The sequence below is a fragment of the Myxine glutinosa genome, chromosome 1 (assembly GCF_964187855.1).
Source record: "Myxine glutinosa chromosome 1, kmMyxGlut1.1, whole genome shotgun sequence".
Taxonomy (NCBI): Eukaryota; Metazoa; Chordata; class Myxini; order Myxiniformes; family Myxinidae; genus Myxine; species Myxine glutinosa.
The window spans coordinates 91,205,846-91,233,666 of NC_136261.1; the positions used below are offsets into that span (position 1 = coordinate 91,205,846).

Consider the following 27,821-nt stretch of genomic DNA (forward strand, 5'->3'; position numbering starts at 1 on the left):
CACACTGTATAGTGAAGTGTGGTGAGGCATCGCTCTCCACTCCTTCCTCCTCCCCACCCCCTTTCTCGCTCCCCTTTCCTCGCCCCTCCTCGCTCCCCCACCTCTCCACGCTCCCCTCCTTCCTCTCTCTTCCTCCACCTTCTCCTCGCTGTCCCCCCCTCTCCTCCCTCCCCCACCCCTCTCCTCCCTCCCCACTCTCCCCTCTCCATCCCCCTCTCTCTCATCATTCCTCCATCCCTCACTCCACTCTCTCCTCCTCACTCACTCTCCCCTCCCCTCACTCCCTCCTCCCCTCTCTTTCTTTCGCTCCCAACCCATTCATCGCACAACCTCCCTCCCGGAGTGTATAGCGGTGTGGTGAGGTGTCGCTCTGCCCCCTTCCTTGCTCTCTTTATCTCAGTCGCCCACCCCTCCTCTCTCTCCCCCTCCCCCTCCTATATCTCCCCCAACCCTCATCTCCCCTCTCCCTCCTATCCCCCCTCTGTCCCTGCCAGGCAGACAAAGTACAAATTTCATGCCACTCTCTGAACGTGCGCGATCTGGACAAATTGAGATCCCAAGTCCTGCTAAATTACAGGTTTGTTTTTGGAACATTCAAATTAAACTAAGTTGTTCCTCGATCATAAACTGACATTTGTGAACAGATGGACAGATATGAACCAATTGCGTAACCCCACTTATCGTTTCGCGTGCGCGGGGTAATTATGACGACATGACATGTAAGTCAGTCCTTCGGTAGCTGAGGATGATGTCCTATTGAAGGTCTGCAGGAGAAGGCGCTCAATGTAAATGATGTAAATGAGTTACTCCCTAACAACGATCGGCTATAAAAGGTTATGTTGTGGAGAAAAGGTTCGGTCAAGGGATGATAAGCTTATATTAAAGCGCGATGCTGCGCGCGCTAATGCTTAGGCAAGGAGCAAGCGGACAACGCGGTTCATAAAAGAGTCTTTATTGAAAGTACTCAATCTGCAGCACTAAGCTGCTCAGGGCTGCACGCCCCGTGTATATCGTGAGGACACGCCTCTCTCCCTGGCGTGGCCCATCCCCACTTGGTGTGCGGGGTGATGTCACCACGTCAGTGCTTTCGTGTCCGCCACACGCGCCCCCCCAGAATCCCCGCGCACCTGAAGGGTCAGTTTGCGGGGCAAATGGATGACCCGGCCGAAGCGCCCCCTGGCGACTGGCGGCGTCTGGGATGCAGGGATGCCATCTGGGATGCCTCCGGCTGCAGGACCGGGGGGCGGCGTGGCGGCGGGGCTGGGCGGTGCTGGGGGTCCGCCCGCAGGGGGGCGGCCCCTATGCGGGGGTCGGGCCACTGGCGATGGATGGTAAACGTCGAGGTGGGCCGGCTTGAGGCGGTCTACAGAAACGCGGTCAGGAGTACCGCCGATGTCCAGGGTGAAGTGCTTCGCCCCGGTCTCCAGCACGCGGAAAGGCCCGTCGTACGGGGGCCGCAGTGGTGTCCGGTGGGCATCGTGGCGGACGAAGACGTACTCCGCCGTGCAAAGCTCCGGGGCGACGTGCGTCGGTGGGTGCCCGTGGCATGCCGTTGGCACCGGGGCGAACCTCTGGGCGGTCTCTTGCAGAGCGGAGCGCTGCTGTGCCGTGGACCATGGTGCCGTGGAGTCGGGGAGGAACTCACCCGGCACCCGCAGCGGTTGCCCGAAGACCAACTCCGCCGCGGATGCGCGCAGGTCCTCCTTGGGCGCCGTCCGGAGGCCCAGCAGGACCCAGGGGAGCCTGTCGACCCAGCCGCCGTCGCGGAGGGTGGCCCGGAGCGCAGCCTTCAATGAGCGGTGAAATCGCTCACACAGGCCGTTAGCCTGGGAGTGGTAGGCCATGGTTCGGTGCAGCCGGACCCCGAGCCCCTGCGCGACCGGCCCCCAGAGCTCCGAGGTGAACTGGGGGCCGTGGTCGGACGAGATGTCTGAGGGGGCGCCGAACCGGGTGACCCAGGTGGCGATGAAAGCCTGCGCGACATCCGCCGCCGTCGTCGACGCCAAGGGCACGGCCTCCGGCCACCGGGTGGTGCGGTCCACCATGGTGAGGACGTGGGTGAAACCCCGTGAGGGGGGCAGAGGTCCCACCAGGTCCATGTGGACGTGGTCAAACCGGCGTTCCGGCACCGTGAACGGGGCCAACGGGGCCTGGGTGTGCCGGTGCACCTTGGCGCGCTGGCACGCGAGGCACGTCCTAGCCCAGCCGCGGACGGCCTTCCGGAGGCCATGCCAGACGAACTTGTCGGCGATCAACCTTTGGGAGGCCCTCGCGCCCGGGTGGGACAGGCCGTGGATGGCGTCAAACACCTGGCGCTGCCAGCCCGCGGGCACGATGGGGCGAGGACGCCCGAGGGAGACGTCGCACAAGAGGGCCGCGCCCGCGCCGTCGAACGGCACCTTGGTGACGCGGAGGCCCGTGACGGTGGTCCGCAAGGCCTGGACGTCGGGGTCAGCGGCCTGGTCCGCTGCCATCCGGGCATAGTCGATGCCGAGGTGGACTGCGTGGACGATGGCCCGGGAAAGGCAATCCGCCACCGGGTTGTCCTTCCCCGCGACGTGCCGGATGTCCGTCGTGTACTCGGAAACGGCCGAGAGGTGACGCTGCTGCCGGGCCAACCACGGCTCGGTGACCTTGCCGATCGCGAAGACCAGTGGCTTGTGGTCGACGAAGGCCGTGAACGCACGGCCCTCGAGCAGATGGCGGAAGTGCCTGACCGCCAAGTGAAGCCCGAGCAACTCGCGGTCGAAGGTACTGTAACGGCGTTCGGGCGGGCGAAGCTGCCGGCTAAAGAACGCCAGCGGTTGCCAAGCTCCACGCACCCATTGCTCGTGCACCACGCCCACCGCGTAGTCCGAGGCGTCGTTGGTGAGGGCGATCGGTGCATCGGGCGCCGGGTGCGCGAGCATGGTGGCGTTAGCCAAGGCGAGCTTCGCGCCCGTGAACGCCGTGTCCATCTGCTCGGTCCAGGTAACGTCGCCTTTGCCCGGCTTACCTCGGAGAGCTTCGTGCAGGGGGCGCAGGAGCTGGGCGATACGGGGCAGGAACCGATGGTAAAAGTTCACCATGCCCAGGAACTCCTGCAGCCCTCTGATCGTGCGGGGGCGCGGAAACCCCTTCACCGCCTCCACCTTGGCCGGCAGGGGGACGGCTCCGTGCCTGGTGACATGGTGCCCCAGAAAATCGATTACGGCGGCGCCGAACCAGCACTTTGCGGGGTTCACAATCAGGCCATGCTGGCCCAGGTGTTCGAAGAGCGTGAGGAGGTGGCGTAGGTGCTCTTCGCGGGACGCGCTGGCGACGAGGATATCGTCCAGGTAGACGTAGACAAAATCCAAGTCGCGCAGGACGCTGTCCATCAGTCGCTGGAACGCCTGAGCCGCATTCTTCAGACCGAAGGGCATCCGCAGGAACTCGAAGAGTCCGAATGGCGTGATGACCGCCGTCTTCGGGACGTCCTCCGGCCTGACGGGGACCTGATGGTAGCCGCGTATGAGGTCCACCTTCGAGAAGAAGGACATGCCCGCCAAACGGGCAGAAAAGTCCTGAATGTGGGGGACGGGGTAGCGGTCGGGAGTGGTGGCGTCATTGAGACGGTGATAGTCCCCGCACGGTCGCCATCCCCCACCGGGCTTCGGCACGATGTGCAGCGGCGACGCCCAAGCGCTCTCTGAGCGCCGAACGATGCCGAGTCGCTCCAGGGTAGCGAACCCCGCTTTTGCCACCGCCAGCTTCGTCGGCTCGAGGCGGCGTGCCCGGGCGTAGACCGGTGGCCCGACGGTGGGGATGTGATGGGCCACCCCGTGCTTGACGGCCCCCGCCGAGAAGGTGGGCCGCGTGAGGGCCGGGAAGCCGGCGAGGAGGCGGGTGAATGCGTCCGCTGCCGGAAGCGTACAGATCAACGTGGCCGGAACCGAACCGTTCGGCAAGCCGCTTGGCAAGCCGCTCGTTGAGCTGCTCGACGAGCTGGGCAGCGCACAAGCGAGCGAGCTGAACGTCTCGGCCTGGACAAGACGTCTGCGCTTTACGTCGACCAGGAGCCCATTAGCGCACAGGAAGTCCGCGCCAAGCAGTGCCATGGGCACGTCGGCGGTGACGAACGTCCATCGGAAAACCTGCCCTCCGAATCGCAGAGAGAGGCAGCGTTTTCCGTACGTACGGATTGGCGTCCCGTTCGCGGCAAGCAGCGTGGGGCCCCCGCCCGCGGCGTGCTTGTCTCACGTACCGGCGGGAACGACACTCACCTGCGCTCCCGTGTCGCAAAGGTAACGGCGCCCGGATAAGGTGTCCGTTATGAACAGCAGGCTGCTCGAACGGCTGGCGCTCATCGCCACTATTGAGCGCCGGCCCGGGCGTTTCCCGACCTGTTAAAGGAGCATGGCGGATGACATTGCCGAGCCTCGTGGCCAAACTTGGCGTGGAACCAGCACCAGGTGGTGGAGCTGGAGGAGTGTGGCTGGCTCCGCCAGGCCGGTGGAGTTGGCGGTTTTCCCCGCGGTGGCGGTTTTCGCCGTGGCGGTGGGCGGGGCGTGGCGGCGGTCACGAGGGGCGTATCAGCATGCTGCGTATGCTGTGTAAGCTGATGCTGTGGATCAGCATGATCAGCAGCATCATCAGCAGCATCAGCCTCGAGGTCCGTGACGGCCGCAAAGTACCTGTCCGCCTCGGCTGCCAATGCTCGGGGTTCCGTTAGCCCGGTCCCGGCCAACGCGAGGCGAACCTGCGCTGGAAGTTGGCGACGGAAAAGCGCCCGGGGGCTTCGTCGCCCAACAGTGACAGCATATGGTCCATTCGGACCGACGGGCGCGTGTCGCCGAGCTCAGGGAGATCCAGGAGGCGGTCGGCCCGTGCGTCGTCCGTGAGGCCGAACGTGGCTAGGAGTAGCCGCTTGAGTGCCTCGTACTTGTGGCCGTCCGGTGGGTGGCGAAGGACGGACACAACTCGAGCGGCCGTGCCGGGCCCGAGGGAGGCGACGACGTGGCAGTAGCGCGTGTCGTCGCCGGTGAGGCGCCGAAGCTGAAATTGGGCTTCGGCTTGAACGAACCAGACTTCGGCCTGGGCCTCCCAAATTCGGGAAGTTTAATCGCCATTGCCTTGTCGTTTGCCATTGCAATGGCGTCGTGTTCGGAAGGATCGCTACGGCAGATCCAACGTCGAGGTCACCATATAAAGCGCGATGCTGCGCGCGCTAATGCTTACGCAAGGAGCAAGCGGACAACGCGGTTCATAAAAGAGTCTTTATTGAAAGTACTCAAACTGCAGCACTAAGCTGCTCAGGGCTGCGCGCCCCGTGTATATCGTGAGGCCACGCCTCTCTCCCTGGCGTGGCCCATCCCCACTTGGTGTGCGGGGTGATGTCACCACGTCAGTGCTTTCGTGTCCGCCACAATATGCTATTATGACTTCGCCACATCACACTGCCATGTTTATGTATGGATGGTTTTACTCCTATTTCCAGGAAGAAGATGCGTTCCTAAGTTAACCTTAACACAAAGATTGACTTGGTATACTGACACTAGCGTGCGGAGGAGGGGATAATAGGAGAGCAAAAAGGCTAAACATGGAAATGGTTTCCGGAAGCACAGACGTGTAATGAGGCAGAAGGTCAAGGAAAGGGACCACACCCAGTCGAGAACTCACAGCACTTTACTGGAGCCTGTAAAATGGTGCAAAATTCAATATATAGTCATGGGTTTAGATTGGGGGGGGGGGGGGGGGGAGCAGGAGGAAGAAAGAGGGAGTCTCCACGTGGAACTACCATGGTCCATTACCCAAAAGGGGAGAATGTGCATTGATCACGAAAGTGCAAAACAATAGGAAGTGAAAAGGATGCCAACATTTTCCTGAAATGGATTGAAATGAAAACAATGATCATGCATATAGTTGTGCAAGATGGCCGAGAAGTAAGCACACTCACCTCTAAGCTGTCTAGCCTGGGATCAAGTCTTTACCCGGCTATAAACTGCCATCCGGGTGTTTTAGAAACAGTGCGATTCATCAGCGTGTGTACCGGGTCCCTCGGATGGATGGTAAACTTGCGTCCCAATTTCTGGCATTACTTGGTGTCCTTCGCGGAGAGAAGGCGAGCCATCGCCGGCACCCTGAACAAATTCCAAATTCCTGCCCGAACTACTGCTGGGAAGGCAATGGCAAACCACCCAGTAAAACCCTTGCCAATAAATATTGCTTCGACAGCACCGGCGCTCTGGAACAGAGTATGGTGCATCACAATCAGAATATAACTAGAACGTCACTCAGTAGAGAGCATACCTCCACCTGGTTGGCCATATCACTCAATGGTGAAGAATCACTTAAAAAAATTATACTAGCTGGATCCGGATCCGGATCTTCACCAAAATTCTTGTCACACACACAACCTGTCCAACAAGTTTCGTCCAAATCCATCCAGAACTTTTTGAGAGATCCTGCCATATGTTGGTTTTAGCCCGATCTCTCAATGGTGATCAAGAATCACTTCAAAAATTAAATAATTCTCATATCCGAATCCATATTCAGATCTTCACCAAAATCTAATCTGTTTGTCCTTGTCAGACACCCAACCGTTCCACCAAGTTTCGTCAAAATCCGTCCACAACTTTTTGAGATATCCTGCTATGTATCGTTTTTGGTCCGATCTCTCAATGGTGAAGAATCACTTAAAAATTAAATAATTCTCATATCCGAATCCATATTAAGATCTTCACCAAAATAGAATAGAATCTTCGTTGTCAGACACCCAACTGGTCCACCAAAATTCGTCAAAATCCGTCGACAACATTTTGAGATATCCTGCTATGTATCGTTTTTGGCCCGATCTCCCAATGGTGAAGAATCACTTCAAAAATTCTAGTAGACGGATCCAAATCCGCATCTTCACCAAAATGTAATCATTTCGTCCTTGTTACATACGTTACATCTCTGCCAAATTCCGTCCGAATCCGTCCATAACTTTTTGAGATATCCTGCTATGTATAGTTTTTGGTCCTATCTCCCAATGGTGAAGAATCAGTTTTAAAAATTCTAATAGCCGGATCCGAATCAGGATCTTCACTAAAATCTAATCATTTCGTCGTTGTCACATACAATACATCTCTGCCAAATTTCGTCCGAATCCATCCACAACTTTTTGAGATATTTTGTTCACAAACAAACAAACAGACAGACATGAAAACATAACCTCCATCCACCTTTGGTGGCGGAGGTAATAATTATGCTCGGGAGGAAACACGTTAATCTTCGTTGGTCTCTCTGATTCGTCGAAACGTCCATTCGTTTGAAGTCAGATTTCTTCTGAAAGGCCTCATATTGCCTCACCTCGCTCCGATGGTGCCAGAAAGGCGCTTGCAACAAAACCCAGCAATGTCATCAAAATTAAAAGCAAAAGTGAACTTTTCACATTGGTTTCAGAAGTGGCCGATCTGCCAACACAAAAGTTTTCCCAAGATAGAGCTCTCACTCCCACTGTAACAACAAGCATTCCAGCAGTAACAAGAAAAAGGGAAGAACATCATAAAATATTACAGAAGAAAACGTCACGCACAGCAACTCAAAATTTCCAATAATCGAAGTTATGTTGATTCATTTGAGAATTTAATAACGCATCATTTAAAATGATAATTGTAACGCAATTTGCATTTTTCATCCTCTGATGTGTGGCAATTACATTTAAAACAGTCACAAAAAGGTAGGAAATACTCAAACCATCTCAGAGATCCTGAATTGAAAACTTGCAGATGTCATGGGATCTTTAGTATGTGAAAGTTATTTAAGTTAGGCAACAAATAATATTTCGAATGTTGATTTACCAAAAGGCAAAGAAACAAAAGAGGAGAAGTTGGAGTTTCAAGTTGAACCTGCGGATGATATCTCAAAAGATGATATCTTTGAAAAGAAGCGCAAAGAGTAAGTTTGTAAAAGTTTTAATGCTCAAATATAGTAAAAAGTTCAATTGGAACAGGAATGAAGAGGATAAGTGCATTAACATTGTCAGGAGGAGAGAGGGAGAGAAATTGAGGACAGATAAGGAGAGTGAAGTTCAAAGGATAATATTAGTTAGTGAAGAGTAGGAGAAGGACAGAGGTAAAGTTCGTGATGGAATGTTTACTGCAGAGAGAGAGAGAGAGAGAGAGGGGACAGAGGAGGTAGAGTGGGAGAGAGAGGATGTTGCAAGGGAGTGGTCAGTGAGATGGGAAACAGACGCTTCCCACATTCCAATGGTTGGGGGGTTCGAAGGGGAATCTCGCAGGCCGATGTCTTTATAGGCACATTATATATTATATACCAAAAATTCATTGTTAGGATGTTATATCATTTCTGTTGTAGCTATATGCACTTCAGGTACCTCATTGGTCATGACATGAAATCTTGAAGGTTGTTAATGTCACGTGGCTGGTGCAGAATACCAACTGTTCCCCTTCACTTTTCATGCGCAGGTTGAAAACCTGGATATTTAAACGAAGGGCTTTCTGAGCGTTCTAACTGCATGAATTGGTGGTTGTTTCTGAAATTGATAACTGCGAAGTGCAAAATGATGTTGTTCTGGTCGTCGTCATTGTTTTTGACGCTATAATCGAGAAATGGCTGGATTACATTTCCCTTGGGAAAGAGTAAGCCTTATTCAGTTGTGGCATGGAAGAATTTAATGCCTCATTTCTCCTAGCTTGCTGTGCCATGAGGTCATGGTGCACTCAATGTTTTCATTAGTGTTCCAACATGAATAAGGGAACTGTGCGTTTTGCTTTTCTTCTTTGAGGTGTAAGACAAGGACTCCAAACTACAAAAACACGTCTCCACGGAGTACTCTAAATGTGTCATGGTCTTAGCAACGACGTTTGCCCAAATACATCATCAGATGCTCTTACCACCAAGGTTATATGGCATTAACTTTGTTGTCCCATCTGTTAACATTTTCTGGAAAGGCTAAAGATTCCAGAATGTACTTTTTTTAACGAAAGTTGGCCATTGTGTGCCAGTACCTTGCCATACGTCCGGTTTTTCCCGGACATGTCCTCCTTTTCGGTCCTTAAGTCTCCTTCCAGCCGGATTTTTTTTTATATCTAGAAATGTCCAGGATTTTGCCATTTAAGATTTGGGATACCATTTTTTTTACCTTCTTTAAAAGGATAAACCATTTTTGTACATCTTCATATTGTGGCGGACACAAAAGCCCACTGGCGTGGTGACATCATTCCGCGCAGCAAGTGGGCGGTGGCCACGCCCGAGGGGTAGGCGTGGCCTCATGATATACACCGGGCGCGCAGCCCGGAGCGCGCCAGTGTTACAGTGAGCTCCTGAAATAAAGACGCTTATAAGTTACCGCTTGTCCGCTTCCTCCTTGCTCGCAAGCAGCGCGCGTAACGCCGCGCTTTACTGGTGACCCCCTCGACGTTGGATCTGCCAGAGCGATCCTTCCACACGCGACGCCATTGCCATGGCCAACTTCATCAAACTTCCCGAATTTTGGGAGGCTCAGGCCGAAGTCTGGTTCGTCCAGGCCGAAGCCCAATTTCAGCTTCGGCGCCTCACCGGCGATGACACGCGCTATTGCCACGTCGTCGCCTCCCTCGGGCCCGGCACGGCCGCTCGAGTTGTGTCCGTCCTTCGCCACCCACCGGACGGCCACAAGTACGAGACACTCAAGCGGCTACTCCTAGCCACGTTCGGCCTCACGGACGACGCACGGGCCGACCGCCTCCTGGATCTCCCCGAGCTCGGTGACACGCGCCTGTCGGTCCGAATGGGCCATATGCTGTCACTGTTGGGCGACGAAGCCCCCGGTTCTCTATTCCGGGTGCTTTTCCATCGCCAACTTCCAGCGCAGGTTCGCCTCGCGTTGGCCGGGACCGGGCTAACGGAACCCCGAGCATTGGCAGCCGAGGCGGACAAGTACTTCGCCGCTTCGGACACGCGGGCGAGAGTCGGCGTGGCCGTCACGGCCCTCGTGGCTGATGCTGCTGATGCTGCTGATGCTGCTGATGCTGCTGGTCCACAGCATCAGCTTATACAGCATACGCAGCATGCTGATATGCACCTCGTGACCGCCGCCACGCCCCGCCCACCGCCGCGGCGAAAACTGCCACCGCGGGGAAACCCGCCAACTCCACCGGCCTGGCGGAGCCAGCCGCGCTCCTCCAGCTCCACCACCTGGTGCTGGTTCCACGCCAAGTTCGGCCACGAAGCTCGGCAGTGTCATCCGCCATGCTCCTTCAACAGGTCGGGAAATGCCCGGGCCGGCGCTCAATAGTGGCGATGAGCGCCGGCCGTTCGAGCAGCCTGCTGTTCATAACGGACACCTTCGCCGGGCGCCGTTACCTGTGCGACATGGGAGCGCAGGTGAGTGTCGTTCCCGCCGGCACGTCAGACAAGCACGCCGCGGGTGGGGGCCCCGCACTGCTTGCCGCGAACGGGACGCTCATCCGTACGTACGGAAAACGCTGCCTCTCTCTGCGGTTCGGAGGGCAGGTTTTCCGATGGACGTTCGTCACCGCCGACGTGCCCATGGCACTGCTTGGCGCGGACTTCCTGTGCGCTAATGGGCTCCTGGTCGACGTCAAGCGCAGACGTCTTGTCCAGGCCGAGACGTTCAGCTCGCTCACTTGTGCGTTGCCCAGCTCGTCGAGCAGCTCAAAAAGCGGCTTGCCAAGTGGCTTGCCGAACGGTTCGGTTCCGGCCACGTTGGTCTTTACGCTTCCGGCAGCGGACGCATTCACCCGCCTCCTCGCCGGCTTCCCGGCCCTCACGCGGCCCACCTTCTCGGCGGGGGCCGTCAAGCACGGGGTGGCCCATCACATCCACACCGTCGGGCCACCGGTCTACGCCCGGGCACGCCGCCTCGAGCCGACGAAGCTGGCGGTGGCAAAAGCTGAGTTCGCTACCCTGGAGCGACTCGGCATCGTTCGGCGCTCAGAGAGCGCTTGGGCGTCGCGGCTGCACATCGTGCCGAAGCCCGGCGGGGGATGGCGACCGTGCGGGGACTATCGCCGTCTCAATGACGCCATGACTCCCGACCGCTACCCCGTCCCCCACATTCAGGTCTTTTCCGCCCGTTTGGCGGGCATGTCCTTCTTCTCGAAGGTGGACCTCATACGCGGCTACCATCAGGTCCCCGTCAGGCCGGAGGACATCCCGAAGACGGCGGTCATCACGCCATTCGGACTCTTCGAGTTCCTGCGCATGCCCTTAGGTCTGAAGAATGCGGCTCAGTCGTTCCAGCGACTGATGGACAGCGTCCTGCGCGACTTGGATTTTGTCTACGTCTACCTGGACGATATCCTCGTCGCCAGCGCGTCCCGCGAAGAGCACCTACGCCACCTCCGCACGCTCTTCGAACGCCTGGGCCAGCATGGCCTAATTGTGAACCCCGCAAAGTGCCGGGTCGGCGCCGCCATAATCGATTTTCTGGGGCACCGTGTCACCAGGCACGGAGCCGTCCCCCTGCCGGCCAAGGTGGAGGCGGTGAAGGGGTTTCCGCGCCCCCGCACGATCAGAGGGCTGCAGGAGTTCCTGGGCATGGTGAACTTTTACCATCGGTTCCTGCCCCGTATCGCCCAGCTCCTGCGCCCCCTGCACGAAGCTCTCTGAGGTAAGCCGGGCAAAGGCGACGTTACCTGGACCGAGCAGATGGACATGGCGTTCACGGGCGCGAAGCTCGCCTTGGCTAACGCCACCATGCTCGCGCACCCGGCGCCCGATGCACCGATCGCCCTCACCACCGATGCCTCGGACTACGCGGTGGGCGCGGTGCACGAGCAATGGGTGCGTGGAGCTTGGCAACCGCTGGCGTTCTTTAGCCGGCAGCTTCGCCCGCCCGAACGCCGTTACAGTACCTTTGACCGCGAGTTGCTCGGGCTTCACTTGGCGGTCAGGCACTTCCGCCATCTGCTCGAGGGCCGTGCGTTCACTGCCTTCGTCGACCACAAGCCGCTGATCTTCGCGATGGGCAAGGTCACCGAGCCGTGGTCGGCCCGGCAGCAGCGTCACCTCTCGGCCGTGTCCGAGTACACGACGGACATCCAGCACGTTGCGGGGAAGGACAACCCGGTGGCGGATTGCCTTTCCTGGGCCGTCGCCCACGCAGTCCACCTCGGCATCGACTATGCCCGGATGGCAGCGGACCAGGCCGCTGACCCCGACGTCCAGGCCTTGCGGACCGCCGTCATGGGCCTCCGCGTCACCGAGGTGCCGTTCGACGGCGCGGGCGCGGCCCTCTTGTGCGACGTCTCCCTCGGGCGTCCTCGCCCCATCCTCGTCGCGGGTGCCCGCGGGCTGGTAGCCAGGTGTTTGACGCCATCCACGGCCTGTCCCACCCGGGCGCGAGGGCCTCCCAAAGGCTGATCGCCGACAAGTTCGTCTGGCATGGCCTCCGGAAGGCCGTCCGCGGCTGGGCCAGGACGTGCCTCGCGTGCCAGCGCGCCAAGGTGCACCGGCACACCCAGGCCCCGTTGGCCCCGTTCACGGTGCCGGAACGCCGGTTTGACCACGTCCACGTGGACCTGGTGGGACCTCTGCCCCCCTCGCGGGGTTTCACCTACGTCCTCACCATGGTGGACCGCACCACCCGGTGGCCGGAGGCCGTGCCCTTGGCGTCGACAATGGCGGCCGATGTCGCGCAGGCTTTCATCGCCACCTGGGTCACCCGGTTCGGCGCCCCCTCAGACATCTCGTCCGACCGCGGCCCCCAGTTCACCTCGGAGCTCTGGGGGGCGGTCGCGCAGGGGCTCGGGGTCCGGCTGCACCGAACCACGGCCTACCACCCCCAGGCTAACGGCCTGTGTGAGCGATTTCACCGCTCATTGAAGGCCGCGCTCCGGGCCACCCTCCGCGACGGCAGCTGGGTCGACAGGCTCCCCTGGGTCCTGCTGGGCCTCTGGACGGCGCCCAAGGAGGACCTGCGCGCATCCGCGGCGGAGTTGGTCTTCGGGCAACCGCTGCGGGTGCCGGGCGAGTTCCTCCCCGACTCCACGGCACCATGGTCCGCGGCACAGCAGCGCTCCGCTCTGCAAGAGACCGCCCAGAGGTTCGCCCCGGTGCCAACGGCATGCCACGGGCACCCACCGACTCACGTCGCCCCGGAGCTTCGCACGGCGGAGTACGTCTTCATCCGCCACGATGCCCACCGGACACCACTGCGGCCCCCGTACGACAGGCCTTTCCACGTGCTGGAGACCGGGGCGAAGCACTTCACCCTGGACATCGGCGGTACTCCTGACCGCGTTTCGGTAGACCGCCTCAAGCCGGCCCACCTCGACGTGGACCATCCACCGCCAGTGGCCCGACCCCCACGTCGGGGCCGCCCCCCTGCGGGCGGACCCCCGGCACCGCCCAGCCCCGCCGCCACGCCACCCCCCGGTCCTGCACCCATCCCAGGGGCAGCCAGGGGCATCCCACCTGGCATCCCTGCACCTCGGACGCCGCCGATCGCCAGGGGGCGCTTCGGCCGGGTCATTCGTCTGCCCCGCAAACTGGCCCTCCAGGTGCGCGGGAATTCTGGGGGGGCGCGTGTGGCGGACACAAAAGCCCACTGGCGTGGTGACATCATTCCGCGCACCAAGTGGGCGGTGGCCACGCCCGAGGGGTAGGTGTGGCCTCATGATATACACCGGGCGCGCAGCCCGGAGCGCGCCAGTGTTACAGTGAGCTCCTGAAATAAAGACGCTTATAAGTTACCGCTTGTCCGCTTCCTCCTTGCTCGCAAGCAGCGCGCGTAACGCCGCGCTTTAATATGGTGATAAAATGCAGTTCTGTAATGTTTGGCCCAGGACAGCTTGGTACAAGACTGCACTACTCCGTCATGGTGTAATGGACGTGTTTGAACATCGCCACTCACGCGCCCACTTCCACCTCCTGTCGAACCTCACAGTGACAGAATCCAGTGCCGTGCTCAGTCCGCAATTCAGTGTCTTTTCTGAGTCCGTACTGTTATACCATATACATTAGTTCGATTTTCCTTTGCTTTTCTTCTTTACAATGACATAACAAAAGTGTAAATTGGCTGCAGAACTAAAGACGAAATTGTTTTTCAAGTGGTCGAGAATAATTGGAAGCCAAGTGCTTGGTATGATCGATATGCTTGGTTAGAAAGGTAACACAGTACCTCATTTACTTGGAACAAAAATTTGTTCCTTTCATAACAAACTTACCTCTTTTAAAAGCCCTTGTTTCCGGGACTGAGGACTAATAAGTGGCTGAATGAGACCCTGATATTTAATGTAGCGGTTCCTATGGTAACATTTATTATTCTACAACAGGAACCCTTTACAAGGACTCGGAAGGAGCATACAAAAGGTAGGCACGCCTCGTTATTATGGAATTCAGGATAGCTTAAAGACTCTTTAGAGGTATGTGCACTCATCTATGACCTGTCCAGCCAGGGTTGAAATATCGACCCATCTATAAATTGTTACCCTGGTGTTTTCCATGCAGGGTGAGGCATCAATGCTTCGTCCATCGGTAGGACGTTAAGCTGGGTGTCCCGTCTGCTAGCATTAGTTGGTGAACGTTAAACATCCCACGGTGTTTTTCACAAAGAGTACTGATATCATGGCTTCTGTTATGTATCGTAAAAACCTGGTGTTGGCTTAGCGGTTAGGGTGCCGGCTTGGGATCCTGGGTTCGAATCCCGGTTGATCGCTGAATTAACACCAGGGGGGTTGACTCAGCCTGTCATTCTTCCAAGGTCGGCAAATTGAGTACCAGCTCACTGGTAGTTCCCTGCGTGTTGCAAAAGGCGACTAACAGGGTTGGCGGCAGGAAGGGCATCCGGCCATAAAACATCCCTTCAAAAAGGGGACCAAGGTGCCAGAAAAAGTTCCAACCCCAGCTCTGTGGGGGAAAATTGCCTCTAAAGGTGGTTCTTCGTTATGTATCGTAAAAAATGTTCGACATACCAACCCTTTGTAGAGTAAAATCTATATATTAAGTAGTTATTTCTGTTCTACTTGTCATTTTCATTATCTTCTTGATCTGTGTTCCCTTGCCTCACATTAACCACCATTATAAATATCTCGTAGTCAAAACTGGTAACAGGCATTGACAACCATCCTTGACCATGTTGTGGAATGCCGGCCGAGGCTTCTTTGTTTTCCTTCCGTCCTGACTTTTTTTTTTTTTTTTTTTTTTTTTTTTTTTGTATACAAGATCGAGGCTCGTGAAAGAGCGAACATTAATCACACAGAAAGACAAATCGACACATAAAACATATAACATCGGGAGCGGTAGACAAGATGGGGAGAGAGGGGGAAGGACACAAACACAACATTTGAGAGCAGGGACCGAGAGACATGGAGACATCGAGAGATCTGAGAGAGGGCGAGGGCTTTAGGGGGGGGGGGCATGGGAAGGGGGCGGTGGGAGAGGTATAAAACATATGGACACTGCCAGGACTTCCAGGAAAGAAGTTGGAATTTCAAACAAGGTGGATCTGGGGTGAATTAGCGGGGGTAGAAAAGATCAAGGTTTTGGATGGGGGAAGATAAGAGATGGTGGTGAACAGCTGTTTTAAAGACCTGGAGGGAGGAGTGGGATTGAAGGGAGTGAGGGAGTTTGTTCCAGAGGCGGGAGAAAAGAGGAATGAAAGAGTGAAGGTGAGCAGAGAGCCGAGATTTCGGCAGTTTAACCATCAGAGGGTTGCTGGCAGATCTTGTGCGACCTGTAGGAATATTTGGGGGACAGAGCACAGAGAGAGCTGGGGGTGCAAGGCCGGAGAGGAGTCGGTAGAAGACAGAAAGACCACCTACCTGCCTGCGGTGAGTGAGTGAAAGGCCCTCAGAGATAGCTTCATCGCGGGAGATTCCAATAATTCTGAAAGCTTTGGTTTCAACAGCGTGAAGCCGAGCTAGGTGTGAGGAAGGAGCACCGGCCCATAGGGGAGAACAGTATTCCATTGAGCTGCGGATGAAAGCCTTGTATGTGGTGAGGAGCTCAGGTGTGCCGAGGAAGGACTTCGCACGACGGAGGATGCCCAGTCGGCGACTGGCTTTGGAGGCCAGCTTGGAAATGTGGTTTTCCCAAGAAAGATCATGGCAGATAGTGAGACCCAAAATCTTGAGCGACAGAACTTCTTGGAGAGGATTGTTGAGAAAGTAGATGGGAGGGTTGTCCAGTCGATCTTTTCGGAGAGACATAGTAAGAGTGTGAGATTTGTCAGGATTGAAAGACATGTTCCACTTGTTTGACCAGTCTGTGATTTTGTCCAGGTCTTCAGAGAGTGAGGAGGCAGCAGACTGCCGATCTGAGGGAAGAGGAATGGAGCGGCAGAGAGTGGAGTCATTTTTCACCTTTATTCGTGTTTAATATCGTTTTCTCTCCAAACGCTTGAGTGATTGATAAAAAAAACTTTCAATATAGGAGCATCTACCCATGGAGAACTTAACAAAAATAAAGTTACATGATGATTGGTTGGAAAAAGCGTCCGGCATTTCAAAAAGTTTGTTTTCTGCAGGTATGGGTTGCAAGGTGTTTCACGTATCAGGAATAAACGGCCTTCACCCAGCTTTGCTTTGCATCGGCCAAATTACTTGTGTTACGTGGTCCTCCCGGTAACTACCTGGTCTTGGTGACCCCCGGACCGTGGGAGGGACCCCGCCAGAAAGATATATGGTTTATACGCTTTCGTAACGCAATCAATATGAATTCTGGTCAAGAAGAAACCCCACACCAAGGATCCGGAATAATCAATAATATATTCTCTGAGCAATCCACAACCATCAACAATGCACAGTCAATATTACAAAGGTATAAACTCCTCTACACAAACTCTAAGATGGCCATCTTATATATTCCTCACGTGAGCCCCACTCCTGACTCCCTCCGTGGTCAATGTCTCTCACAATGTCTCTCGTCCCCGCACACGGGCGGTTGAACGAACCCCGGGCGGACGTGCTCCAAACGTGCCGTCTCGTACCGGGGACAGCTGCTGCAGCGCACCTCCTTGCCAAGCAACGGGGCAAAAACCCAGCGCATCTTCCAACGCGCGCGAGGCCCCGAAGTGCGACCCGTACGCATCCTTGTAGACGGGGCAAAACCGAGCGCGGTTTGTAACGCGTGCGAGGCTCCAAAGTGCGACCCGTACGCGTCCTTGTAGACGGGGCAAAACCGAGCGCGGTTTGTAACGCGTGCGAGGCTCCAAAGTGCGACCCGTACGCGTCCTTGTAGACGGGGCAAAACCGAGCGCGGTTTGTCACGCGTGCGCGGCCCAACGTGCGACCGCTTGGTTCCGTGCACGAACTCACGGGGACTTCACGTGTCCAAAGGTAATTACGCGGCCAGGTAACTCCTCTCGCCAAACGGGTTTCGGAACGCCTCTGTTTTCCGCGCAGCGCAAGGTCGATTCCACCTTCTGTCGTCGCGGGGCGAGGAAGAAGATTTTCCGTCCTTTTTCTCCTCGTGTCTTTTCTTCTTCCGTTTCCGGCCACTTCCGTTTCCGGCCACTGGTTCCGAAGGGCTCCTGACCCTCCAACCACAACAACTACACCACAACTTAATATACTACACACGGATAAGCAAAGACCTGAATGGTAATTCACATACATTCACATAAATATGTAACACTCCCCCCCTTCAAGAAAGAAAGTTTGAACCCAGCGAAAACTTTCTTTGCCGGCCAATTTGGGAGAAACAAACCAGATAACTCAACCCCCCCAGATTACTCCCTCTGGACTAAGTACCACAACGACATTGTCCCTGCCAAATCAAACTCCATCTCATGACCCTCTGACTTTGACCGTCCATATCTTGGGAATGAAGGTTAAGGGTTGATCAAAGATCCAAAGTTAAGCAACTCGATAGCACTTTTTCCGGGAGGCCAAGCCGAGTATTCACTACATGGATGCCTTTAGGAACGCGGAGTTCACGGTTAGTCTGTGCAGGAAAGTTCTCTACATGGGCGCCTTGAGGAACGTGGAGTTCACGGTTAGTCCGTGCATGAAAGTTCACTACCTGGACGCCTTTAGGAACGGCGTTCACGGTTAATTCGTGTAGGAATCTTGGCTCGGCGGCTCCGCCGCCTTCAGTGCTTCAACTTCTCAGAACTTCCCTAATAATTAGGGTGGGACCACTGGTCCCTGTAGTCCCATGAATAGCGGTCTCCTTCTCGGCCACCACCAAAACTACCGCCCAGTTGTCCTCTCCTGTAGACCTCTCGACGCCTACGAAATGCCTTCCCTACTGTTATGGTCCGACCCTCCAAATCCTTGCCATTCCAATTCTTCTCTGCCTCTCTGGCGTCTTTTGTGCTGGCAAACGTGACAAAGCCGAACCCTCTTGACTGTTGCGTTTCCCAGTCTCTTACCAACCGCACTTCCACCAGCGGCCCATATCTGTTGAAGACAGAGGTCAGAACCTCTTCCTCTGTTTTGAAGTTCAGTCCCCCTACAAATAGCTTGGCACTTTTGTCGCCATCCCGAGCTGGTGTGGCGTTATTTTCCCTGCTGGGCTCTTTACCAACCCTCAGGTTACCATAAACTTGACCCCCGGCCAAATCATTCCCGATAACCACAGATACACCCTCTACAGGAAGCGTGGCTTGTAAACCGACGGTGACCGGTCCTGACACCAAATCGGACTCCAAATGGATGACATGAAGGGGAGCACTAACACCGCCCCCGATCCCCTGTAAACGAACACTATCCCCCGTTGCCGTCTCCTCGGACCATGGCAAAATGCCTTCAAGCATTAAAGATTGATGTGCCCCTGTGTCCCTCAATATCCTAACCGGTTTCCGGTTAGTCGAGGCTCCATCCCGTGACACAAACCCCTCTGAAATAAATGGTTGGTAACCCTTTTGATGGCGATTTCTCACAATGGCCATTGCGTTTGGAGTCGTAGTAGTCGGACTCCGCTCTGGGTCTTCGCTTTTCATGCGGTAACAACTGGACATCAAGTGTCCAGGTTTCTTGCAAAAAGCGCAAGTAGGCCCGGAGGAAAAACTCGTGGTCTGCCTCGGGCCCCCCGAACTATAAGTTTGTCTTGGGCCCTCATCCCTCCGATTTCGAACCGGTGGGGTATCATAGTTGTCCCCATAATCATCTCGAGGCCGCCGCCATGTATGGTCGTTCTCCGCACCTGCTGTTCCCCACCTCCCCTGCGGAGATCTAGGCGAGGAGTTAGGTTCGTGGACCCCTATTCGGTGGGTTAAGGCATAATCATCTGCCATGGTGGCTGCGTCCCACAACTTCGGTACTTTCTTTTCCTGCAGGTACACTTTGATGTCCTCGTGGACACACTGCTGGAATTCCTCCACCAGGATCAAGTCCCGCAATGTTTCGAAGTCTTTCCCGACTCCTTTTGACTCACACCACCGATCAAACATGTTTTCTTTCACTCTGGCAAACTCCACATGGGTCTCACTCTCCCTCTTCCTGGCATTCCTGAATTTTTGCCTGTAAGCTTCCGGAACCAACTCATAGGCCTTGAGGATGTGCTTCTTCAGTACCTCATAATCTGCACATTGGTCCATTGGTAGCGCCGAATAAATTTCCTGAGCTTTCCCCACCAGCACACTTTGCACGAGTATGGTCCAGGCCTCCTCCGGCCAGTTTAATTGTCGAGCCACTTTCTCAAAGTGTGGAAAAAATTTCGCGACTTCTTTTTCACTGAACGGTGGAACCAGCCTCACATGTCTGCCCACATCCCAGGTTTTCTGGTTAGGTGTCGACCCCGTCAGCAAGGGTGGTGCCTCTCCCCGTTCTCTCATTAACTCCAGCTCCTTGAATTTGATTTCTTGCTGAAGCTCCATGTCACGTTCCTTTAATTCCCTTTCCGCTTTTCTCTCCTCTGCTTCGAGGTCCCTTGCAGCTCTCCTTTCCTCTGCTTGTTCCTTTTCTCTTCTTTCCTGGAGTTCTCTTTCCACTCTCCTTTCCTCGGTTCTTTCTTGTGCTGTTTTCTCTTCCAACCTTTCCTGGAGTTCTCGTTCCACTCTCCTTTCCTCTGCTTTTTTGTCTTCTAACCTTTCCTGGAGTTCTCGTTCCACTCTCCTTTCCTCTGCTTGTTTCTCTTCTCTCCTCGCTTCTGCTTTCCTTTCTTCTTCTTTTAACCTTTCCTGGAGTTCTCGTTCCACTCTCCTTTCCTCCGCTTGTTTCTCTTCCCTCCTCTCTTCTGCTTTCCTTTCTTCTTCTTTAATCCGTTCCTGGCTCCGTAATTGCAACTCCAGTTTCCGGAGCTCAACGTCTTCTGGTTCTTCGGGTAGCCACTCCCAGGCTAACTCGTCCCATTTTCCTAATCCCACCATAGATTGTATCACCGTGGCCTGCAACTCTGCCTTCCTCAAATTAGTTCGGACCTCCAAGTTAAAATGTTTGGCCAATTTCAAGAGGTCCGACTTTAGCAACGCTCGGAACTGTGCCTCACTCGGTGTTACCCCAAAGTTCTGTGCCACAAACGCCATGGTGCCTATCGTTAACACCTGTTAACCTTCACCCAAGACTTTACCCCAATTTCTCAAATTTTTTTTTTACCAATTAATAATTAATTAATAAATTTTAATTAATAAAAAATATTATTATTTTATTATTTTATACAATTTTAAATCCCGGACGAGCCCCCAATTCTGTTACGTGGTCCTCCCGGTAACTACCTGGTCTTGGTGACCCCCGGACCGTGGGAGGGACCCCGCCAGAAAGATATATGGTTTATACGCTTTCGTAACGCAATCAATATGAATTCCGGTCAAGAAGAAACCCCACACCAAGGATCCGGAATAATCAATAATATATTCTCTGAGCAATCCACAACCATCAACAATGCACAGTCAATATTACAAAGGTATAAACTCCTCTACACAAACTCTAAGATGGCCATCTTATATATTCCTCACGTGAGCCCCACTCCTGACTCCCTCCGTGGTCAATGTCTCTCACAATGTCTCTCGTCTCCGCACACGGGCGGTTGAACGAACCCCGGGCGGACGTGCTCCAAACGTGCCGTCTCGTACCGGGGACAGCTGCTGCAGCGCACCTCCTTGCCAAGCAACGGGGCAAAAACCCAGCGCGTCTTCCAACGCGCGCGAGGCCCCGAAGTGCGACCCGTACGCGTCCTTGTAGACGGGGCAAAACCGAGCGCGGTTTGTAACGCGTGCGAGGCTCCAAAGTGCGACCCGTACGCGTCCTTGTAGACGGGGCAAAACCGAGCGCGGTTTGTAACGCGTGCGAGGCTCCAAAGTGCGACCCGTACGCGTCCTTGTAGACGGGGCAAAACCGAGCGCGGTTTGTCACGCGCGCGCGGCCCAACGTGCGACCGCTTGGTTCCGTGCACGAACTCACGGGGACTTCACGTGTCCAAAGGTAATTACGCGGCCAGGTAACTCCTCTCGCCAAACGGGTTTCGGAACGCCTCTGTTTTCCGCGCAGCGCAAGGTCGATTCCACCTTCTGTCGTCGCGGGGCGAGGAAGAAGATTTTCCGTCCTTTTTCTCCTCGTGTCTTTTCTTCTTCCGTTTCCGGCCACTTCCGTTTCCGGCCACTGGTTCCGAAGGGCTCCTGACCCTCCAACCACAACAACTACACCACAACTTAATATACTACACACGGATAAGCAAAGACCTGAATGGTAATTCACATACATTCACATAAATATGTAACACTTGTATCTACTTTTACTTTTAAGTTCAACACTACGTATACCGCAACTCCACAACGTATTCTTCATTTGTCTGATATAAACAGTTTTTTCATTTTTCACAAGCAGGCATTGGAGTTGTCTCTACCCTGTACCTTCATAAATGTAGCTTCACCTTTTCTGTAGCAAGGCAACTAAACAGAATGCATATTTAATGGCGACATCCAAGCTAATCATATTGAAAAGCAAAAGTTATTTTGTCTATGTGCAGGCCAACAGAGCAGATCCAGCTCCTCATTACAGTCCCCTATGGCCTATAGGATATGTTATACTGCAGAATTATAGGTAAGAAAACAATCCATTCTTGACCTAATGGGTGGATGTACTCGGGAGAGAATAATCTCTGGCACGTGTTTCTGGTTAGTTATGTCATTACCACACGTACGATGTGAAAAGCAAGGTTAAAAAATTGGTTTTACTCTGTCTGTCGGTTTGTCGGCAGACGTCAGTCTGTGATCGAGGAACTACTTAATTTCAATTGAATGTTATATTTTGAACACTGTAGAACACAAATCACCTTCTTGTCACTTGCAAAACATCCAATTTTGCAGTACGTGGACAAAATATTACGTCATTTTTACGCCATCTCGACCAATCAAATGTCCCGCATCAGCAGCTTTCAGCATTGGGCAATATCAAGATTCAGACAAAATGGCAGCTTGCAGGAAGTACTCAGAAATACAAACCAAGAGTTCAAAAGACCCAATTCCCATGACGTTGTAATCAAGACTGTATGGGGTAAGGTGTTCTATGAACTCTTTAGTTTAATGTGCGATTCTCCAAGACCTGATTGAACGAACCACTGACAGGGTGGTATGTGGTAGGCACACCTGTTGGTCAGCAAATATCTACACAGCAGGAGCCATGGTCTTGCCTATGGTTTCTGGTCCCACAACAGTGATGGAGTTTATACTAGATAAAAGACTAGTCTTATGGTCAACGCTACTTCCATGTGGCATCATACTCCTGTTGAAACACTCAATATCTTTTTCCTTCCTTTTGCTGTGTGCCAGTGATCTTGTGTTTTATCTGCAATGACTTGTGCAGCCATTTTTCCAAGTTACTGTCTACAAAATAACAGCATATTCCCCATATTGTGTGGAGTGTAAGTTTAGAATCTGAGTTTATCACTAATCAATGCGCCGACAGTTTTTTCAATAAAGTTTCGAAAACTAGAACACACAAGTACAAATAAAAGCAATCGCAGCTGTTATTGGAGCTCGATGCGGAGAGTCGGGGCTCGCTCGATAAGAGAGCGAATGGGTGAGGAGTTGGGATAAAGGCAGGAAAGCAGAGAATTCCATAAACGGATATCTTGGCAGGGCACGTGCAAAGCTGTCACAGGAAAAACATGACTGCCATTGGCCAGCAAGTGGCGAAGAGCTTCATCAACCTCCGAGTTACCCTAGCCTGCCTTTTAAAAGAGAACAAATTCACAGTGGAATAGTTTATAAACTTTGGACAAAGCACATTCTTCTCCCAAAACACAATGACTATGAATCCATGGGGGCAGAAAAGGCATGGAGAGGACTACCGAGGATTTTAAGTCTGAGTCAAAGTCATCATCTGGCATTTGTGAAGGTGTTGTGTTTTGAGAGATACAGAGAAACATGGAGAGGATTTGGAGAATATGGAGAAAGTTCGGCTTGGATTTCTGCTTTGCAGAAAGAAGCGTGGAATGGCGGGTGGTCTGCGGGCGAGCGGGTGGGCAAGCGAGTGGAGAAAAGCTTGGATATCCTTTAGGAGATGTTTATTCAAAAGAATGCTCCTCATATAAACCACCTTTAGAGGCCATTTTTCCCCGCAAGCGGGGGTTGGCCTTTTTCGGGAACCGTGGTTGTTGTTGTTTTTCGGTCCCCATACCCATTTCCCATTGGCCCATTTTCGGCCCATTTTGGCCCATTTTGGCCATGGTTGGCCCATTTTCGGTCCTCGTATGAGGTATAGATATCCCCTTGCCCGAGCTGCAGCCTCTAGATGTTGGCCCAAGGGTTTGAGCTAATTCAGTTTGAGTTATTAATTTTCACATTCTCCCGAAATATCAACCTGTCTGGAGAATTAAAGAAAATGGCCTCACGAGAGTGGTCGATAATTTGCAATGGACATCCAAGCGATAAAGATAGATTCCTTGGATTTGGATGAAATTCCTCACAATTGCTTTTATTCAATGCAGTTATCATAATGTTATAAAACATTTCAACAAGAAGAAAATAAGCCAAAGTTACATTCGACAGAATCAAGGACTGTATTTTCATTGCAAAGACTCAGATAAAGATGAAATACGTCGGTTATTTCAGGAATATTCCAAGAATGTATTTGCAGGAATGAACTGACATCCGATCTCTGAGCCAAAACAGATGATTGTCTGAAAATGTCGAACTCGGACCAACACGTGTTACAACTGTTTACTTTGTACGCCTTCAAGTAATACCATGTTTGTCAGCATAATTTTGCTGTTGGTACAAATTATTTGGAAATTGCTCTCTCCTGTGTTTCTATTGAAGTTGCACATTCCATTTTGTTTTTCACCAAATAAATATATATATATATATAAATATATCTATAAATTGATCTGAGGCACATAATGTCAATTATTTACATGTGCCAGATAAAACTTTAATCGACATCAGTTTATACTTTTGCATGAATTTCAAGGACATTCGTCTGCAATGGGCAACCAGATGTGGTGCTCCTACAGTGTGCATTCAGAAAGTATTCAGACCCCTTCACTTTTTTCACATTTTGTTATGTTGCAGCCTTATGCTGAAATCGGTTAAATTCATTTTTTCCCTCATCAATCTACACTCAATACCCCGTAATGACAAAGAGAAAACAGGATTTTAGAAAGTTTTGCAAATTTATTAAAAAGAAAAAACTGAAATATCACATTTACATAAGTATTCATACCTTTTGCTATGACACTTGAAATTTAGCTCAGGTGCCTCCCCATTTCTCTTGATCATCTTTGAGATGTTTCAACACCTTCATTGGAGTCCACTTGTGGTAAATTCCATTGATTGGACATGATTTGGAAAGGCACACACCTGTCTATATAAGGTCTCACATCTGACAACTCACACTCTCTTACCAAAGCCCTTCTCCCCCCGATTGCTCAGTTTGGCTGGGCGGCCAGCTCTAGGAAGAGTCCTGGTTGTTCCAAACTTCTTCCATTTAAAAATTATGGAGGCCACTGTGCTCTTGGGAACCTTCAATGCAGCAGAATTTTTTTGTAGGCTTCCCCAGATCTGTGCCTCGACACAATCCTGTCTCTGAGCTCTGCAGGCAGTTCCTTCGACCTCATGGCTTGGTTTTTGCTCTGATATGCATTGTCAGCTGTGAGACCTTATATAGACAGGTGTGTGCCTGTCCAAATCATGTCCAATCAACTGAGTTTACCACAGGTGGACTCCAATGAAGGTGTAGAAACATCTCAAAGATGATCAAGAGAAATGGGAGGCACCTGAGCTAAATTTCAAGTGTCATAGCAAAGGGTCTGAATACTTATGTAAATGTGATATTTCAGTTGTTTAAAAAAAAAAAAATTTGCAAAACTTTCTAAAATCCTGTTTTCTCTTTGGCATTATGGGGTATTGAGTGTAGATTGATGAGGGGAAAAAAATGAATTTAAACGATTTTAGCATAAGGCTGCAACATAACAAAATGTGAAAAAAGTGAAGGGGTCTGAATACTTTCTGAATGCACTGTATATGGGATTTGAACCTGCATTGCCCGCAGCATTATATCCAGGGGGTTCAGATGGGAAAATAAACAGGCCAACCCATGGTATGAACCTTCGGATTACTCTTTCCATATTTAAAAAGAAAAATCGACATTGATTCAAAAACATCTTCACAGTAGGTAACACATTGTGGTGGAAGAATGAAGTTGTATAATGTTCACATAAACCACACACTTGAAAGTTGTACCACATGCAATTAGTTGAGGAATGCTGTATTACATATACACCTGACTGGGGCATTCACATTCTGGCGTAAAATGCTCAAAAGTTTTTTTCTATACGAGTGTTCGATGAAAAACTTTATTTTCTTCTTCCAAACGAAGTTTCTTCGCAAGTGATTAATGTTGTGGGCTGGCAGGATGACATAGCGAGGTATGCACCCTCACCTCGTGAGCTGTCCAGCCAGGGTTCAAATCTCGGACTAACTATAAGCTCCCATCCTGGTGTCTTGCAGGCAATCAATAATAATAATAACAAGAGCGAGAATTCATTTGTAATACAAGTCCCCTTCCGATGTGATATTTTCTAAGTCCAAAAAGGGCATAACTCCGTGAAAAATTCACAAAACGCCCCGAAACTCGAACTTGTTCTGTAACTTATAATAAAGCCATGTATCAAAATTCATTTGAATGTGTTAAAAGTTAAAGGGTATGGTAAAAAAAAAGTTTGAAAAACAGCAGTTGAGACAGACGGATTGATGGATGGACAGACACACGGAGAGCAAACCTAAAGTCCCCTCCGCTAAAACCGGTACAGGATTAATAACACGAGTTTCCTTGCAAAGAACTTTGATGAATGAGGAGGCCATTTGGCCTTACTTACAACTTATGGTTGTTTGGCCATGCTCTATCACATTTACAAAAATACTGAGCGTCAAGGAAGTAGCACATACCATTTTAAAGTCTTTGGAACCGTATGACTCAGAAGGTGGTTCGAACTGCCAACCTCTCAGACTAAGAGCGGATGCATCCATAACCATTATGCTACGGAGGCTGGAAACAAAGGCCACACACAATGGTGAGGGCCTTCCCTCGGATGGACATTAAAAAACAGACCCACCTGGAAGGCTGGAGAGACAGAAAAGAGAGAAGACAAGAAGAAAGAGACATCAAATGTCATAGCACCCGTGGTTTTTGTAAATTTGCTGTTCGGAGTTCAAGGCCACCAGTCTGCCATCTTTGGTCAGATTACAAAACAAAATCTTCTGCATAATATGTATATATACTCTTATGCGTTGTATTTGTGCCAAGTTTGAACAAAATCGGTCCGTGCATGTCGAGAAATGTTTGAGGATGTAGCGGTTACCGCTGGATGCACACAATCGCCTTGCACCGACCAGAACACGGCCAGACGCGCCTCTCCCGGGCATGCCCGGACTCACTGTTCCCGGGCACGCCCGAACCTCCCGGGCACGCCCGGTCTCGTCTTTCCCGGGCATGCCCGCTCTCGCCTTTCCAGGGCTCGCCCAGAGCGTCCGGGCATGCCCGCTATCGCCTTTTCAGGGCTCGCCCAGAGCGTCCGGGCATGCCCGCTATCGCCTTTCCAGGGCTCGCCCAGAGCGTCCGGGCATGCCCGCTATCGCCTTTCCAGGGCTCACCCAGAGCGTCCGGGCATGCCCGCTCTCACCTTTCCAGTGCTCGTCCAGAGCGCCCGGGCACGCCCAGCCTCGACTTGCCAGGCTGCAGCCAAACACGCCCGGGCAGGTCCAGACTCGCCTTTCCAAGGCTCGCCCTTGACACCCGGGCATGCCCGGTATAGCTTTTGCCGGGCAAACTTCCCGACATAAATGTGTATATATATTGCTGCCCGATAAACGGGCTTGTCAGAATACCTGAGCTGTTTTGTTTCAATCAAGCAACTCGGACGAATTCCGTCTTTGGTCGCGTCAATTCTTTCGACTCGCGTTGGAGCGCAGTTCCTTCATTGGTGACCTACCGACATGGATACGGCAGTGACGCTTAAACTGCCTACCTTCTGGGAGGCTCACGCGGCTGTTTGGTTCGCTCAGGCGGACTCTCAGTTCGCCCTGCGAGGCATCACCGCGGACGACACCCGCTTCCACCATGTTGTGGCGGCGCTCGGTTCCGCCACCGCGGCCCGCGCCTTGAGCCTCCTCGAGCACCCGCCGGCTGCTGACAAATACGACGTGCTGAAGACACTCCTCCTCGACGCTTTCGCCCTCTCACCGGCAGCACACGCACGGTACCTGCTCGCTCTGCCCGAGCTCGGCGACACGCGCCCGTCCGAGCGCATGGACTATATGCTCTCGTTGCTCGGTGAGCACTCTCCGGATTTTCTGTTCCGCGAGCTGTTCCTTCACCAGCTGCCTCACCCGGTACGCCTCGCCCTGGCTGGCACGTTGATCACGGATTCCCGCGCCCTCGCCAGGGAAGCCGATAAGATCTCCTCAGCGGGCCAGCACATCGGCGCGGTTACCTGTAGCCCGCCGCCGTCCGAGGCGACGCGCACGACGC

The 27,821-nt window shown here is 53.0% G+C and overlaps 1 protein-coding gene across 1 annotated transcript in view; it reads left to right on the top strand.

The window, feature by feature from the left end:
• The first annotated feature begins 548 nt into the window (after window positions 1-548).
• The window catches only part of LOC137426162 (rho GTPase-activating protein 6), a 226,238-nt gene continuing 198,965 nt past the window's right edge, over window positions 549-27,821 (top strand). Inside the window, exon 1 of the mRNA XM_068114854.2 lies at window positions 549-577. The gene's annotated coding sequence lies outside the window, so the exon portion shown is untranslated. The remainder of the gene's footprint in view (window positions 578-27,821) is intronic.